This window comes from Xiphias gladius, chromosome 9 (assembly GCF_016859285.1).
Source record: "Xiphias gladius isolate SHS-SW01 ecotype Sanya breed wild chromosome 9, ASM1685928v1, whole genome shotgun sequence".
Taxonomy (NCBI): domain Eukaryota; kingdom Metazoa; phylum Chordata; class Actinopteri; order Istiophoriformes; family Xiphiidae; genus Xiphias; species Xiphias gladius.
Genome location: NC_053408.1, coordinates 13,499,213 through 13,513,596, shown reverse-complemented (window position 1 = coordinate 13,513,596; position 14,384 = coordinate 13,499,213). Strand labels below are relative to the sequence as shown.

General features: G+C 42.6%; 1 protein-coding gene across 3 annotated transcripts in view; it reads right to left on the bottom strand.

Annotated features, from left to right (window-relative positions):
- ntn2 (netrin 2) overlaps positions 1 to 3,834 on the bottom strand; it is a 47,987-nt gene extending 44,153 nt beyond the window's left edge. The window contains exon 1 of one of the 3 annotated variants that reach the window (XM_040135614.1): positions 3,592 to 3,834. The gene's annotated coding sequence lies outside the window, so the exon portion shown is untranslated. Of the gene's footprint in view, positions 1 to 691; positions 979 to 2,296; positions 2,365 to 3,591 lie in introns of those variants that run through there. The other 2 variants (XM_040135616.1, XM_040135615.1) reach the window with 2 other exon arrangements.
- Positions 3,835 to 14,384: the final 10,550 nt, after the last annotated feature.

Genomic DNA, 14,384 nt, shown 5'->3' with positions numbered 1-14,384 from the left:
GATCCTCAGCACTGAAAGATCACGTTTTTCTGGACTGGTGCTGTATTTCAAAGTTATTGTGGCTTATTAACAGCAGACGAAAATATGCCATTCGGATTTTTTTTTCGCATAAATGTGTTTCAGTATGCATGTGGTGGCCTCAAAGCGAAAAAGGAAAATATTAGAAGTGACAAACGCATTGGGAGACTTGGCGAGAGCAGTGCCGAGGAAGACGGGAACCGAGAAGCGCGCTGCTTGCTTTGGCATCTACACTTGGCTCGGAATCCAAGTCGCTATTAAAGATCACTGGCTCCGTATAGCCCACCTCTTGTACCTCGAATTAAAACCTCGACGCGGGCTGTTTTTCTTGCTTTTTTTGCTGCGACCCACGGGCCAGTTGTAAACCGAGGAGGCTGACACCTGTCTGTGGTGTCCGCCGCTCGGATCGAGCGCGTCCCGGTGATTTAGCCACCCAAATACCTACTTACAGTCACACGACCTCGGTCTTTAATAAAGTAATGATAGTCACCGCCTTCATTTAAAACAAATGGCAGGTAATGGACAGCCTGACACAACAAGCACTGTGAGTCACTTACTTCTCGTCTGAGAAAAAAAAGTGGTGCGTAAAACTGAAATCTGCTCTCCACAAAAACACAAACACGCTGGGTAATGCAATAAAAAAGACACAGCCAGCCGCAAATTATAAACTTACCCCAGTGTCAAGTCGTGCCTGTCGCTCCGAATTTTAAAAGACGTCCCCTGACTGAGATCCACACCGATTAGCCTTTAGGTTGTCTTCCGTCAGAAATCGTCCCATCCAGACGCAAAAGTGTCTCGTCTTGCTCACATTCGCCTCGTTAAAATATTCAAAGACACGAAAAATGCCTGCCACAAAGTCAAGAGAGCGGAGACAGCGAGAGGAGGTGAGCCACTGCACCCGTCCGCGCCCGAAGCTCCAACCAACTGAAAGTCGTCCAGTACATCCATAGGTTGTAAAGCGAGCCCGGGGTAGGCTACTCCCCATTAAAATGAAACCCAGATTTTCCCAACCATGTGTGCGACAGAGGTGGGGTGGGGTGGGGTGGGGTGGGGGTGGAGGTGGGGGTGAGGGGGTTCTAAATATTCCAAAAGCCCATTTGTTTTGTTAACTCAAGTTTCATTTCACCTGTAATTTGGTGATGCGCATAATTTACTTATGTAGCCACAATAACGTGCAAACGAAAATAAACACTTGACCAAACTACCACTTGCTTCAACATTATCTTTTCCCTCAAACAACACAACTGGTCTCGCTTTTACAACAAATACCTCCGCCGCTTTACGGACTGATTGTTACTGTGCTGCCTGCTCGAAATGCCCCATGGCTCGCTGTGTTCACAGGCAGCCATATGGAGGTCGTAATGAGAACACAACGTTGAACCTGTTGAAACAGAGTGGGCCTAGCGGGGCTCCGGGGCCCACAGAAACAAGAGGCAGATGCAGAATGTTACAATTTATTAATCCTAATAATAGTCCAGCACATGTTGGATTTATTAGTCTACGCCTGTGCGTCAAGGCACCAAAAGCGTTAACGTTTTGATGGTTTTATAATATGTAATGATAAAAGTAGCATCAAATTAAATATATCATGGTATTGGCTCGTCGTGGCATCATGAACACGCTCTGTTTGTGTGCGTGGGTCTGTGTGTGTGTGTGTACGAGTATGTGTGTGTGTGTGCGCGTGTGCGAGTGTGTGTGGAGAGAGAAAGAGGTTCGTTTTGGCACGGAAAACGTGGCCCTGCGCTCTCTCCCATTACAGCAGCACATTAACTCAGGAACTGTATTCATATGTACCCCTCTCTTAGTGGGTAGATTAAAGAGCAACAGCTAAATGTGGTTCGTCATGATGAGTGTTCGCAGTTTGGCATAGCATGTCCGGGGAGCGTGTGCGTAAAAGCGCACTGGAGAGGCCATTGGTTTTTAGTGACTCTAGAATTTAAACATCTAATTCAATTGTGGTCAATACCAGTGAATTATATTAATATCGGCATGTATCTACAGAAAGCTTTCAAAGAACATGAGTGGCGACTTTTGTTGGAGGCAATAGTGGTTTTTTTTTGTTTGCCTGTCACAGCTTTCAAATTGTCTCAGCCAATCACATCTGAGCGCCAGAGCTACTTATTTTGTGAAGGCGCGCAGAAAAACACATGTTACACTTGTAAAAACCAGTCCAGCAGAACCGCGAGGAAGGGCCACAATCCGTTTTATAATTCCCGTTAATTTATAGGCGACAGCGCGCGTGTTGCTTCGTGTGTTATTGCAGGTGCAGCCTGCCTACCGGCGGGTCATTGTTCGAGCATCACGGCCGATCAAATCCCGAGCACCTCCTGGCTCCGCGGTAAGCTGATCAACATTCCTCCTGTATTTACTGTACCATCCACTGGGGGGAACAGCCCAGCCCGGCACGGCCCGGCTCGGCTCGCCTCGGCCCGGCCCAGCCCGGAACCGAGCTGCGCTTTCGGTGCCTTTTATTCAAGTAATTAATCTCAAACAAAGGCCGTTTTAAGCATTTATTCAAACCCGTGGATAATTGAAAATAATAAGCATTACGCCCCCCCCCCCCGCGCATGCGTGTATGACACCTATATCTGAACACACCTGCAGCCAATACCTGCTAACGAGCAGAAAGGGGAAGAATAAAAATTAAAGTGGCACCGCCAATAAACGGATTTAAACACAAAAGGGAAAACTTGAGCCAGTTTCATCAAAATAGGCCCAAATTAAATTTCATCAAAGTCGAGCCGGGACAAACGAAGCTATGAAATATTGTGCATTCTTAAAAGAATCCCAGCATTTAAAAAAATAAATAAAACTTCCCACCGGTGCACGTTTATCTGCCTCCATCTGTATTTATTGTTATTACACCTTTTGCTCCTGTGGCCTCCTGTCTGATTACTTTATTCTTGAACTTGTCTAAGCCCAATTCTTCATTCAAACTTCTCTCCTTATTGATGATTTTCGCACGTGAATCAGATCCTAAAATAACTTTTTCATCGGATTACAAGAGGGTCTAAATTATTTTTAAAATGAAGCTTCATTATTCTGTTCTAATTTTACATTTTCATTGTTCTGTGGCCTATATTTTTAATCTCCTTTATTAGGAACTCTCTGAAATTCCTTGCAGACACACTTTTATCGTTTGCTTTCCTGTTTCCAATTAAAAATGATTGAGTTTTAACTGAGACATTTGAGAGAGCTGGTCAGTGAATACAGAAATGAAATGGGTTTCTTGGAATTGAGCATGATACTATAAATCTTTAGTTCAGTAACAGGACAACAAACTGACAAAGAAGGTTTTTCGGTTTGCCTGTTAAAGCTCTCAGCTTTAACCTCCACTCAGCTGCATAATGTCACAGTCATACAGTACGATCTATTCACACAGTGACAGTATGGTCCATGCCCATGCATTTTTCCAGAGAGGGTCAATACTGACGCATTTCAGAGAAATAAAGAAGCACCGCCAGCGAGGCACTAATCCAGGTAGATTATCTCTCCAATTACAAGTGGGGACGATTAGAATGCGTTAAAGACAGAATGAAAGAAAGCCAGTCTAACAACAGGCAACACACTCACTTGCTGTCAGATGGGATTCAAGCGGGGAGCTCTCCTCGGTCCTTTGGAGTTGTTGCACTTGGATCAGCCTGCTGATTTTGTCTGCAAAACAAGTCTCAGTGCTGTGTTTGTTCAAAGCCCGGGGCTCTCGGCGCTGGGTTCCCTGCGGCGGACACCCTGGAGAAAATGTCAGACTCCGGCTTTTTCCTCGCTTCATTTTTTGGCACCCCTGCTGTTGGACGCAAGGAGAGATGCTTACCTCTTCCAAAGGGAAACACTCCCCCCTCCCCCCACCACCACCTGTTTTTCAGTAGGGGAAGGGTGCCCTCTTGTGGCGAAATAATTGTAAAGCTCGGTCAGACTCCTGACCTTGGATCCACCCACACTGTTAATTTCATAGTGCTATACTTTACGCAGTCTTAGTCTAAGTGTCTTAATAACAAGAGAAGATAAAGCTACGTTATTTAAAATCCATATCCATTTAATTTGTTAGACCTTCCTCATTGCAGCATAGGTGTAACTAATAACATTGAGAATGCTCTGTTCCCTCTAGTTGTCCCAGTGAGCCCTGCATGAGAGCCAGCATGCACAACGGAGCCCTGGCACTAAAACACTTAAATGGAATGCAGCCATCATAAATGTTATTAGTTACATCTGTGCTGTACAAGTCAATATTGTTCCTGTGAAAATGTTTCTGTAGCCCCGTCATAAAATATGGCTGAAGACCTGCCTGCTATATGAACCTGCGCAGTGTAATTTTCTGTTTTAAAACTAACATTTTTACTCTGATCAAAACCTAAATTCCTGTCAGTTATAGCGGTTCCATGGATGAGTGTGGACCTTTAAGTAGGTTTTTTATCCCCCCACAAGTGTCTCCTTTGGTAGCTTTAAAAACAGTTTTAAAATCTTTCCACACTATCTGCTTCCAACACTTCACTGAAGCTTTTGCTTTAATTCATTAGAATATTAAGAGCATGTTTTTATGGTCAGATTATACGATCAAATGGAAACAATCTTAAGGTGCAATGAAACACTTTAACAATGTTTTCCCCAAAATTTCGTCATACACTTTAGAATCTTAACTAGAATGTAGCAAAATATTCTATGGGTGTTTTAACAATGCTTGTCCGCACACCGTGCGTTTGTAGCCTTGTATTAAGTGACTGTTAATACTTTTTGTTTTAAAGGTCATAGAGCTCAGTTAAAAGATACAATGACCTCAAAGAGATGCAAAACAGTTGTGTCAATTGTAGTCGTTTTGCGTCTATTTAAGTCTGAGAGTCCTATATAGGAGGGTTGGGGGGCCTTTCACGTGCTTGTGCCCAGGGGCCAATTCTCTCATAATCCATCCATGATTTGTAATGATGGACCCACCGGTGGCTCAGCAGAGCCCAGTTGGTTGACACTTTTTAACGTATTTTGAAGTATAAAACCCCTCCAGTTATATCTGACCTCTTCAACATGTATGCAATCTATCATGCTGTTCAATCGCTATGTAACCTCATACACCTCATACCTTATGTTAGGGAGCAATTAGCTCATCCTTATGGAAATGAACATGTTTACAGCAGCTGTAAACATATCATGCCATTATCTGGCATAAGAAACTAACAATATTGTCCGGTATTAAAAATATTCCCAATCAACTGATCAGACTATTGATGTAATCACATTTAGTATGCACTTTTCATCTTTGCTCCGTATCTAAAGGTGATCCTTTTAGAGGCATAATTTGTTTTATACCTTTATTGTTGTATGAGTGCAATTTTTTTTTTTGCAGAAGGAATTTTTTGTTAAATTGAACAATCTAATCTGTGGACTATTTTCTTGAAAAGCGAGCCATCATCCTAACTTAACTATATAGGTACCATTTTCTAATAAGGCACCCATTGAAAATGGTTTATAAATTGTAATTGTTGGATTTATTAATGGTTAAGAACTAATGCTCTATTGATTAAGATGGATGCTGTCCATATTTTATTTAGGTATAATTTGCTGGCATTATTTCTCATATTCAGCTCAGCTATTAAAAGTTTGTTCCACAAGCACAAATCAGTGTCTCTCAAACCCATTCACCTGACAATTCTCCCGCTGTGAAGGAGCTGTTACTTCAGATGTACCTTCACTATTCTGTGGGCTCCTGCTGATGCCCTTCAGTTCAGCAGTGAAAACTCTGTGTAACTGTACGGAAATGTGAAACACGCTGCATATCCACATGCCTTCAGAGCAGTGAGCATGGTGGAACCCAACCGACTGATAATTAGTTGCTGCTGGCAAGAACCCCATAGAGAATGGGTGGTTGGTGGTAGGGGTGGGGATAGTGGTGAAGGTTATGGCAGGGTTTTGAGGAAAATGGGAAAAGGAGGTCAAAAGAAAGAAAGAAAGAGAGCACACTGGGGGGACTTTAAACGACATTGAGGTCTCATGTAAAAATAAACAGCTTGAGCCCCTCTCAGCACACCCCATGTTTATAGCGACAGCCGCTTGGGGAACCCTGCCTGTTTACTTTCCCTCTGCCGACTCATCTTAAGTCAAGATGGCGTGTTGGCGTTATTGTATACATCCTCTCACACACTCACTCATTCAGGCCTCAGCTGCCACTTGACTTCAAAGACCCGGGGCCTGAGTGGGAACGGAAGAGATATTAATGGGTATAATAGCAGCATGTCCTTGTGAAATGCATTTGAGTGTTTTTGCAGGCCTAAAGTCTCTCTATGTCTCTCTCTGTGTCACACACACACACACACACACACACACACACACACACACACACACACACACACACACACACACACACACACACACACACACACACACACACACACACTCTTCCATTTCTTGGGGTGTGCGGTATAGTCATGTCAACATTAAGGAAAGAGAGCTATCAATAGCTCTTCTGCCAGTATTATGGTCCCATCCATCATTTTGACATCACACCACTGAAGGTGGTCTCTTCCCAGCTCGCACTGATGACTCAACCGCGGAGAGTTTTTAAATGAGGATACCTTGAGGCCACAACTAGGAATCTGCTGTAACCCAATCTGCACTCCTGAAGACTTGGAGGATGTGTGCCGGCCTCAGTCTGCATGTGTGTGTGTGTGTGTGTGTGTGTGTGTGTGTGTGTGTGTGTGTGTGTGTGTGTGTGCGTGTTGGGGGGGGGGGTTAGCTGCTTACATTTGACAGCAGTGACTGTCCAGGATGATGGTGGGAAATTGGCTTTCCCACTTAGTGTGTAGTGCATGTGTGATTAACCCACAGAGAAAAAGATTGCTTGGAAGTATGTGTGTATTTTAACATACATGTATGCATGTCATTGCATTGAAGGGGGGTTCAGGTAACTCTCTGGCGGTATTTGGGCCCTTCATTTGTGTGGAATCCAGCATCATTATCCCAAAGTGTTGCCAGCTGGAAGTGCTTGGGAGTTCCCATTTGAACTCTATGTGTGTTCTGAAGATGTAGAGAGAGCGAAAGAGTCGAAACAATCTAATGAAAGCTCGCGTTCTGGTTCTCATTCCGCCATGACATTCATGAACAGCAGAATCTGGCACTATCTTGACGATTAGCTAATAAATTGTATGGCCACAACAATGCCACCCAAGGCTATAGAGCTGCTCTATGAATTAGTTGTAATCCAATGAGCTGGAAGTGGACGATGGTGGAGGTTCAATTCAAGCACACTGATAGTCAATAATGACCAAACAAATCTGCAATCAATTAGAAGAAAACTTTAAATGTTTCAGTATTTCCCCCCTTGCCTAAGCTAATCAGGATCAAAAAAGGTAATTATTCCCAGTTTTGATTGGTGGGTGATCATTCCTTTGTTGCACTTGTGCAACTGGAAAGAGTGAACACACTGAAGTATCTAGGATTCCTAGATGTTACCATTCGAGTGTATGTCATTTTATATTCTGTTTTTTTACTATTACTTACTAATATTTTTCTCTGCCACCACCAGCGGACAGGTCAAACCTTTCATTTATCTGTGCTTATATTGGATGAACGGGTACAATATTTGGTAAAGATACTGTATGCATGGTTCCCAGATGAGGCATCCTCGTGACCTTGGTGACCCCCTGACTTCTCCACTTGCGCCACCATGAGGTTGACATTTTTGGTCTTTAGTGAAATGTCTCACGAACCATTGGGTGGATTGATATGAAATTTAGTAGAGACAATTATGTGCCCCTCGGGTTGAACTGTAATCATTTTGGTGACCCCCTTTATCTGGTGCCATCACCAGGTCAGAATTTAAATTTGCCGAATACTCATGACTTACTCATCATCCTCAGTTGTGCTTTGTGTACACAAAGGTTAGTTAGCAAATGTTAGCATGCTGATATTTGCTAGTGCTGAAAGTACTGCTGTGACTAGGTACAGCCTCACAGAGTCACTATGTCTCCAACTGTAGACTTTTCTTGTTTAAGTAGAACACATTCACAATTTTCTTGAAAGTGGTGCTTATTCCAGATTTAGATGAACTACAGTCAGTTTACATGCAGGATATGAGTGAGTGCTCTTGATTAACCAACCTGAATGACACACTGTTGCAAAGTTAAGTCGAGGATGGGTTAATTAACATATTTGGAAATGAGTAAGATTTGGGTTAGTTAATCAGATTATAAAGCGCCATGTGATCCCTAACAGACCAATTATGTAAAAGTTAACAATCCTTTAATCTGGTTCTTTCCAAAACAACTATGCAAACAACTTGACATTAGTAAAAAAAACCCAGAGCTTGTAAAACTTCAAAAGGTCAGCTTTTTTACGACTCATCTGGGATCACAGATAACCACAGTGTAATTGCACAGGTTTGGAAGCATACCCACATTAAGGGACAACACAATTTTTAACCACTAGATGGCGGTGTTGGTCTAGTTTGATATGTCCCTCCACCTGTTACGGTGTTTGCCAAGCAGGTCAAAGTAGGAGTGCTGCACCACATGATCAAGGCCACATCCAGAAAGTCAAAAATTTCAAAATTGAAAAACTGGCAAACTGATCCCAGGTTCCCTGTAGCTGCTGGGATAAAAAGCTTCAGCGATTTGGGATTTGGGCCTCTGTCATCAATATAGGACTCTGCAGGTGTAAATCCCTGTTGTTTCGTTGGATTTACCAGGAATCATTCTATTTTGTACGCGTAAACCTTTACCTGTGTTGAGGAACAAAAAAGGTAAAGGGGGTCTATAAGAAGTGGACGGATTCCTAAGTGTATATTTTAGCTTCAGCAGGTATAATGATATTTTCTAAATCAATAACCTTAAATATGGTCTTCAATCAATGTGGTGTTGATGTTTTCTGTAGGTTTTAAGTCTCAAGTATCTATGGAGAAAAAGTATTCTTTGTCAGGCTCAGTGGTCAGCTTTCCGTAGTCATTTCCGTTCACAAAAGGGGTATTTACCTTCAATATGGTTTGCATAAGCTGTAAGGAGGCTCAGGGTGGGTCAGTAATTACAATGCAATTCAAAACCAGCCCTCCCTATTACTATTTCTTCTCACCAGTTGAATAATATAAACTGGGTATAATGGGCAGACTGACACATGCCTTGTCTCAGGTCATTTTAAAATGTCTGTCTAAGAAAACACAAACTGGATTTTGATGCTTAGACAATGTTTTTGCTGTTTTGTTTAAAGGATTAAAGTGATATTATCATGAAATTTCTTTCCATTTCACTCAAGTATGAGTGAGTATGACGCATTTCTAAAGCAGCACATACAAAGCTTTGGGTAACACTATGGGAAATTCACTTGACAATTGTCCAGCCAATTACTGTAGTATTACATTGTCTTGTTCATTGTGGTCTCTTTCAGTGTAACATGAACCATTCCTAAATGAGACTAAATGCCCTCTGATTCAAACAAGTTCATAGCAGTGTTCCCATGGGGTCAACCCTTGTGCACTTTGAGCTGAAAAGCATCCCATTTGGCTCTCCCTTTACATTCAGATCCTATTGACAAGTGCATGCAGGCAGGCAGGCAACAACACTCACACAGAGACTCTCTCTCTCTCCCTCACACACACACACGGAAATCTGCTCCCTTTGAGTGTAAACCTCTATAGTCATATATGTCCATTCCCTAATTGGTGGTTCTTCTTTCAAAGGAGTGATTATGTGTGTATGTGTTTAGAGGCGTCCTCTCTGTGCAAGGCTTGATTCAGTCCATCTCCAATGCCAGAGGGGACAAAAGAGACACCCGTTCCTCCTCTCAGGGTGAGGGGCCGTTGACACCAATAAATCCCCCCCTTCCACTTCCTCCCCGGTGTGTTGGGGTTATGTCAGGAATGTCCTGGGTCCTATTGTCCCCTGGTGCTCTGTTTTTGGTAACCCATCACCAAGCATTCTCTCCTACTTACAGTCCCTCCCCCTTACACACCAGCACGCACACACACACACACACACACACACACACACATACATGAACACATACACGCAAGCACGTCCACACCCCCTGGGCTGTGTGTCCCCTGGTCCCTCACTCTGAATAGACCACCTCGGCTGAATACGACAGACAGGCAGGCGTCAGGACATCAGGTTCAGCAGCCCAAGTCGTGCATGGCGGCCCAGTGGGGAAAATAAAGCCAGTTATTTTCACCTGTTTGCTTCCCTCGCGCTCTTTGTCTAATGGGAGAAAGAAAATAAAACAATGGGCCAAGTGTTTTAGACTCCACTTTAATGACTTTTCTGTCCTTTCAGTGGGATTGAGAACATTGCCCCCTTCAACCCTTTCATGGTGATCAGTATAATAGGAGACATTAATTTGATACTCCTACACTGTTATATATTACTAATCCATCATGTTTATGGAGTTCCAGGAGTTATTTGGTAATGATTCCTATTGCACGCAACATGTCTGAAGTACTTATGTTAGTTCCTACATGTCCCACAAAGCCCGTCAATAGAAAAGGAGGCTGACGTTGTTGTATTTAGCTGTGGGTTATATGTGTAGATAGAGCAGTAGTAGAGCAAGTTTCTCAAGTTTGAAGCAAAAAAGATAAAGCTACTATGTGTACAATTGGAATAATCTGAAAGAATCTCTAAATACATACAAATTCTACACATAGCGGCTTTAAGGCAGCATCCTTGTGTAAGTATAAAACATCTTGTTCACTCCACAAGATTCTGATCTATTGAGTTTAAAGTTTAGGACATGGTATCGAAACCTCTCCCTCTTCTACAATGGATATCACCCTGTATGGTCACTTTACTGATCAGAGGCTATACTGGCAATACAGCACAGCAACACATAATATTTTACCCAATCATCAGCAGGAAGAAACAATTTGCAACACTATACAACAAAATGGAAAACTGTTTCGCAAGATAGTCTTTTTGCTCTGAGGCAGTGTGTACATACTGTTAGCGTGTTGTGATAAGAACTTAATTTTTATTTTCTATTCCCACGTAAATGTCATTTCTCTCTCATGTGCCTCACCTCCCCAAGATCCGTGTAAACAAGTTCAAGATAAACATTAATTGCCTCCAAACTCAGGTACAGAAACAGAATTTAAAAAAACACACAAAGACAAAAAAAATAAAAGTACACGTACACACCAACTGGGACGTGGAAACGTTATTATCAAAGTCATCAGCTGAACATCCAGCTGAAATGTATTGCACATAGCCCTCTGGAAGCTGCAAGCTCTACATTGTTAATTAAATAACCTTTGACAAACCAGTAATTAAATGCACATGTTCTTATTTTTAATTGCCTAGCTTTTATTTCTGTTTTTGCGGAACCTGTCATGAAGAGACAGAGCAGAATTACTGAGGATTCACTTAAACTTTCTTAAATTGAGGCCTTTACATGGGTCAGCAACTCACATGTAATCATGACTCATGACCCATGACCCTGCTATCTATCACTATCATGCACCACAGTTTTGTGTGTGTGTGTGTGTGTGTGTGTGTGTGTGTGTGTGTGTGTGTGTGTGTGGGTATGTTTTTGCATAGTACATGTTACAAGGAACAAAAACCAAAACAAAGAACAGGAGAGTCAACATTAAAACAGTGCAGTTTTCATAAACGAAACACACACTTGGCTGACTGCTTCATTATACCACTTTCTTCTTTAACTTCTTCAAAATCCATTTCCTTTGTTTTGCCTTCAGTAACCATGAAGGCAGTGGTTCCCCGTCTCGTTGCTAAATGTGACGAGGAAGGATTTATCTGCCATCAGAAAGCCTACCAAGGCTGTTTCATTTGCAGTCTGTTTAATCTAAGTACACTTCATCATCTCCCTCAATCTCTTTCTCTCTCGCACACTCACTTACTCACTTACACGCATACTGTACACACATTCACAAAACTTTTTGGTTGCCACATGTCACACACACAACCATTCAAGACATCATGTGTCCATTCATTGCAAGCCCTTCGTGCATTCATTCAGCCTCTCATAACACACATACTCTTTTCTCTGGCCTTATTTTTAGCTTCATCTGACCCATTCACTCCAATCACAGAGGAGGTAACATCACATTCTGGTGTTGCTGCTTCCTCGTGTCACCTGGCTGCATTAGAGCTCACACCACTGCCAAACCCCAAATACCAGAGGTTTGATTTGTTGTTTGGTGGGGGCAATGTATGTTTTCTGTGTGTGTGTGCGTAAGGGAGTTAGAGGGAGTAGGTGGGTTGTACACATGTTACGAAGCGAGGCGCCATTGCGGCCTAAAAAACTATTAGGCTCTGTAAATACACACTGTGGCGAAAGTAAACATTCTCAGCATGCCATCTAGGCGCACAGAGGGGTACTGGGAGACAGCCGCCGGACAGGCTGTGAGGGGGAGGTGCATATGTGAGAGTGTGTGACAGTGTATGTGAATGTGTGTGTGTGTGTGTGTGTGTGTGTGTGTGTGTGTGTGTATCTGTGTATAGGCAGTACAGGAGCAATTAGTGAGCGGAGAGGAGATGGATATGGAAAATATAGATTCTTACTAGGGGTAAAACTCAAGTGTCTGTATGTAATCAAGCCGGCACAATCACGATCAAGTTGAGTAGTCGAGTAAACAACTTAAAGATAGCTTACCTGTCCTGTGTGCGTTGTTATGACAACCGGGGACCAATTATGTATCAGGAACAGCCTGGGAATACCTAGTGTTTGTGCGGGCTGGTGATGAGCGCTGTCAAACGCTAATGTGTATCCTGAGATTTTGTGTGTGCGTTAGAGAAAGAGGAATAGGTGTGTATTGTGTATGTTTGTGTTGTGAGTTTCTTCCTTGTTGTGCTCCGATTCGACAGACATACCAAGTTTCTGATTTTAGTTTAATGAGGTGAAGATGGTAAAGTCAGTAGCGGTTAATGGCATGTTTGTGTCCATACATTTTTAGACCCAGGCCTGACACTTTCACAATTCACAGTCTGTGACACTGGCATGTACCAAACATGGTCCACAAACTGTAACGCATGCCTCCTGACTGGTGAGGAGAAAATGCGATAAAAGGTAAAACTAGGCCGTTCTTAAATGGATCAAAACGCGGCCATTGATGCAAAGGGACTATTTTCATGATTTCAACACCCATGCTGGCAATGGGAGAAAGCACAAGTAACCATGGAAACAGAGCTCAGAATATGCACTATTTCCAGCCCTGCGAGTGCCACGCCACCCACAGCTCTATTTTTAGACCTTACTTTGAGCTTACAATATCTGTTACATCTAACAAGAGTTAAACTGAGTAATCAGCAAGTATGACTACAGAAATGTGACTCTGACACTGTGCGTCTGATTAAAAGGGTTGCAGCATAAGAGCATATACAGTAGGGCAGTGAGGCTCTTACTGCAGGCTTTTGACTGCTATGTGGTGAATGGGAGCTCAAAGGACACAAACCACGTAAAATAAACATCATTTAGCCGATTATTACTTTTCAAATTGCTGGTATAAAGAAATTAGCAGTGTAAAATAGACAAGGCAAATATGATTAATAAGATAAATTGGGTTCAGGAGGATTACAACGGGAAGCAACAACAGTAAACATATGAAAACAAATAATAATGTGCATGGAAAAATGTTGTAAGAGATGATTTCAAACCTGATGGAAGGAGCCTGGATATCGAAGGTATGGTCAACTTTGGCCTTTTGTCTGTACTGAAAGGAGGAAAGCCCTGCTTGGCATCACAAACTACTCTTCACACTTGTCAGATTTACAGCATACTGAATTTACCAGCCGGACTTTTCCATGTGACAAATGGTCCTCAAAACTAACTGGCAACCAGTGCTGAAAAACAAAGATTTAAGTAACTCAATCCTGTGAATGACGAATGTAATCATGACTATTTGTGGCATTGCATGCATTTCCCACCAGTCTGCTTAATTGTCCGAAGCGTCGCTTATTGGCGATGATTGGAGTTTGATTACAATCACCTGTTATTCGACTACAGTCACCTGTTGTTTGCCAGCAAAGATGGCCACTGTGTTGATGTAATGGCATGTTATGAATTCTATGGCTGCTGCTGCAGACTCCAGGTCGGGTTTGTCAGCTCTTGCAGTGATGAATGGTTGAGATCAGGATGATTTTGGATATGTCTCAAGGTACTGGGAGCGTGCTTGAAGATCTTAAACACTCACACGCATAAAATCACAGATGTGAATTTCAGGCATAATCTTGGTGAGAGGGGACTGTGATTAACCAGTAGGGGCCTTTTGGTGGTTTAGAGAGTGACCAATCAACGGAAGACCACCAGGAAGACTGAAATGAATCTGTGCAAACACACATCCATGCACTCATGCACTGTCACTCCACAGATACATCTACAGCTTCTCTCTCTCCCAAACACACACACACACACACACACACACACACACACACACACACACACAC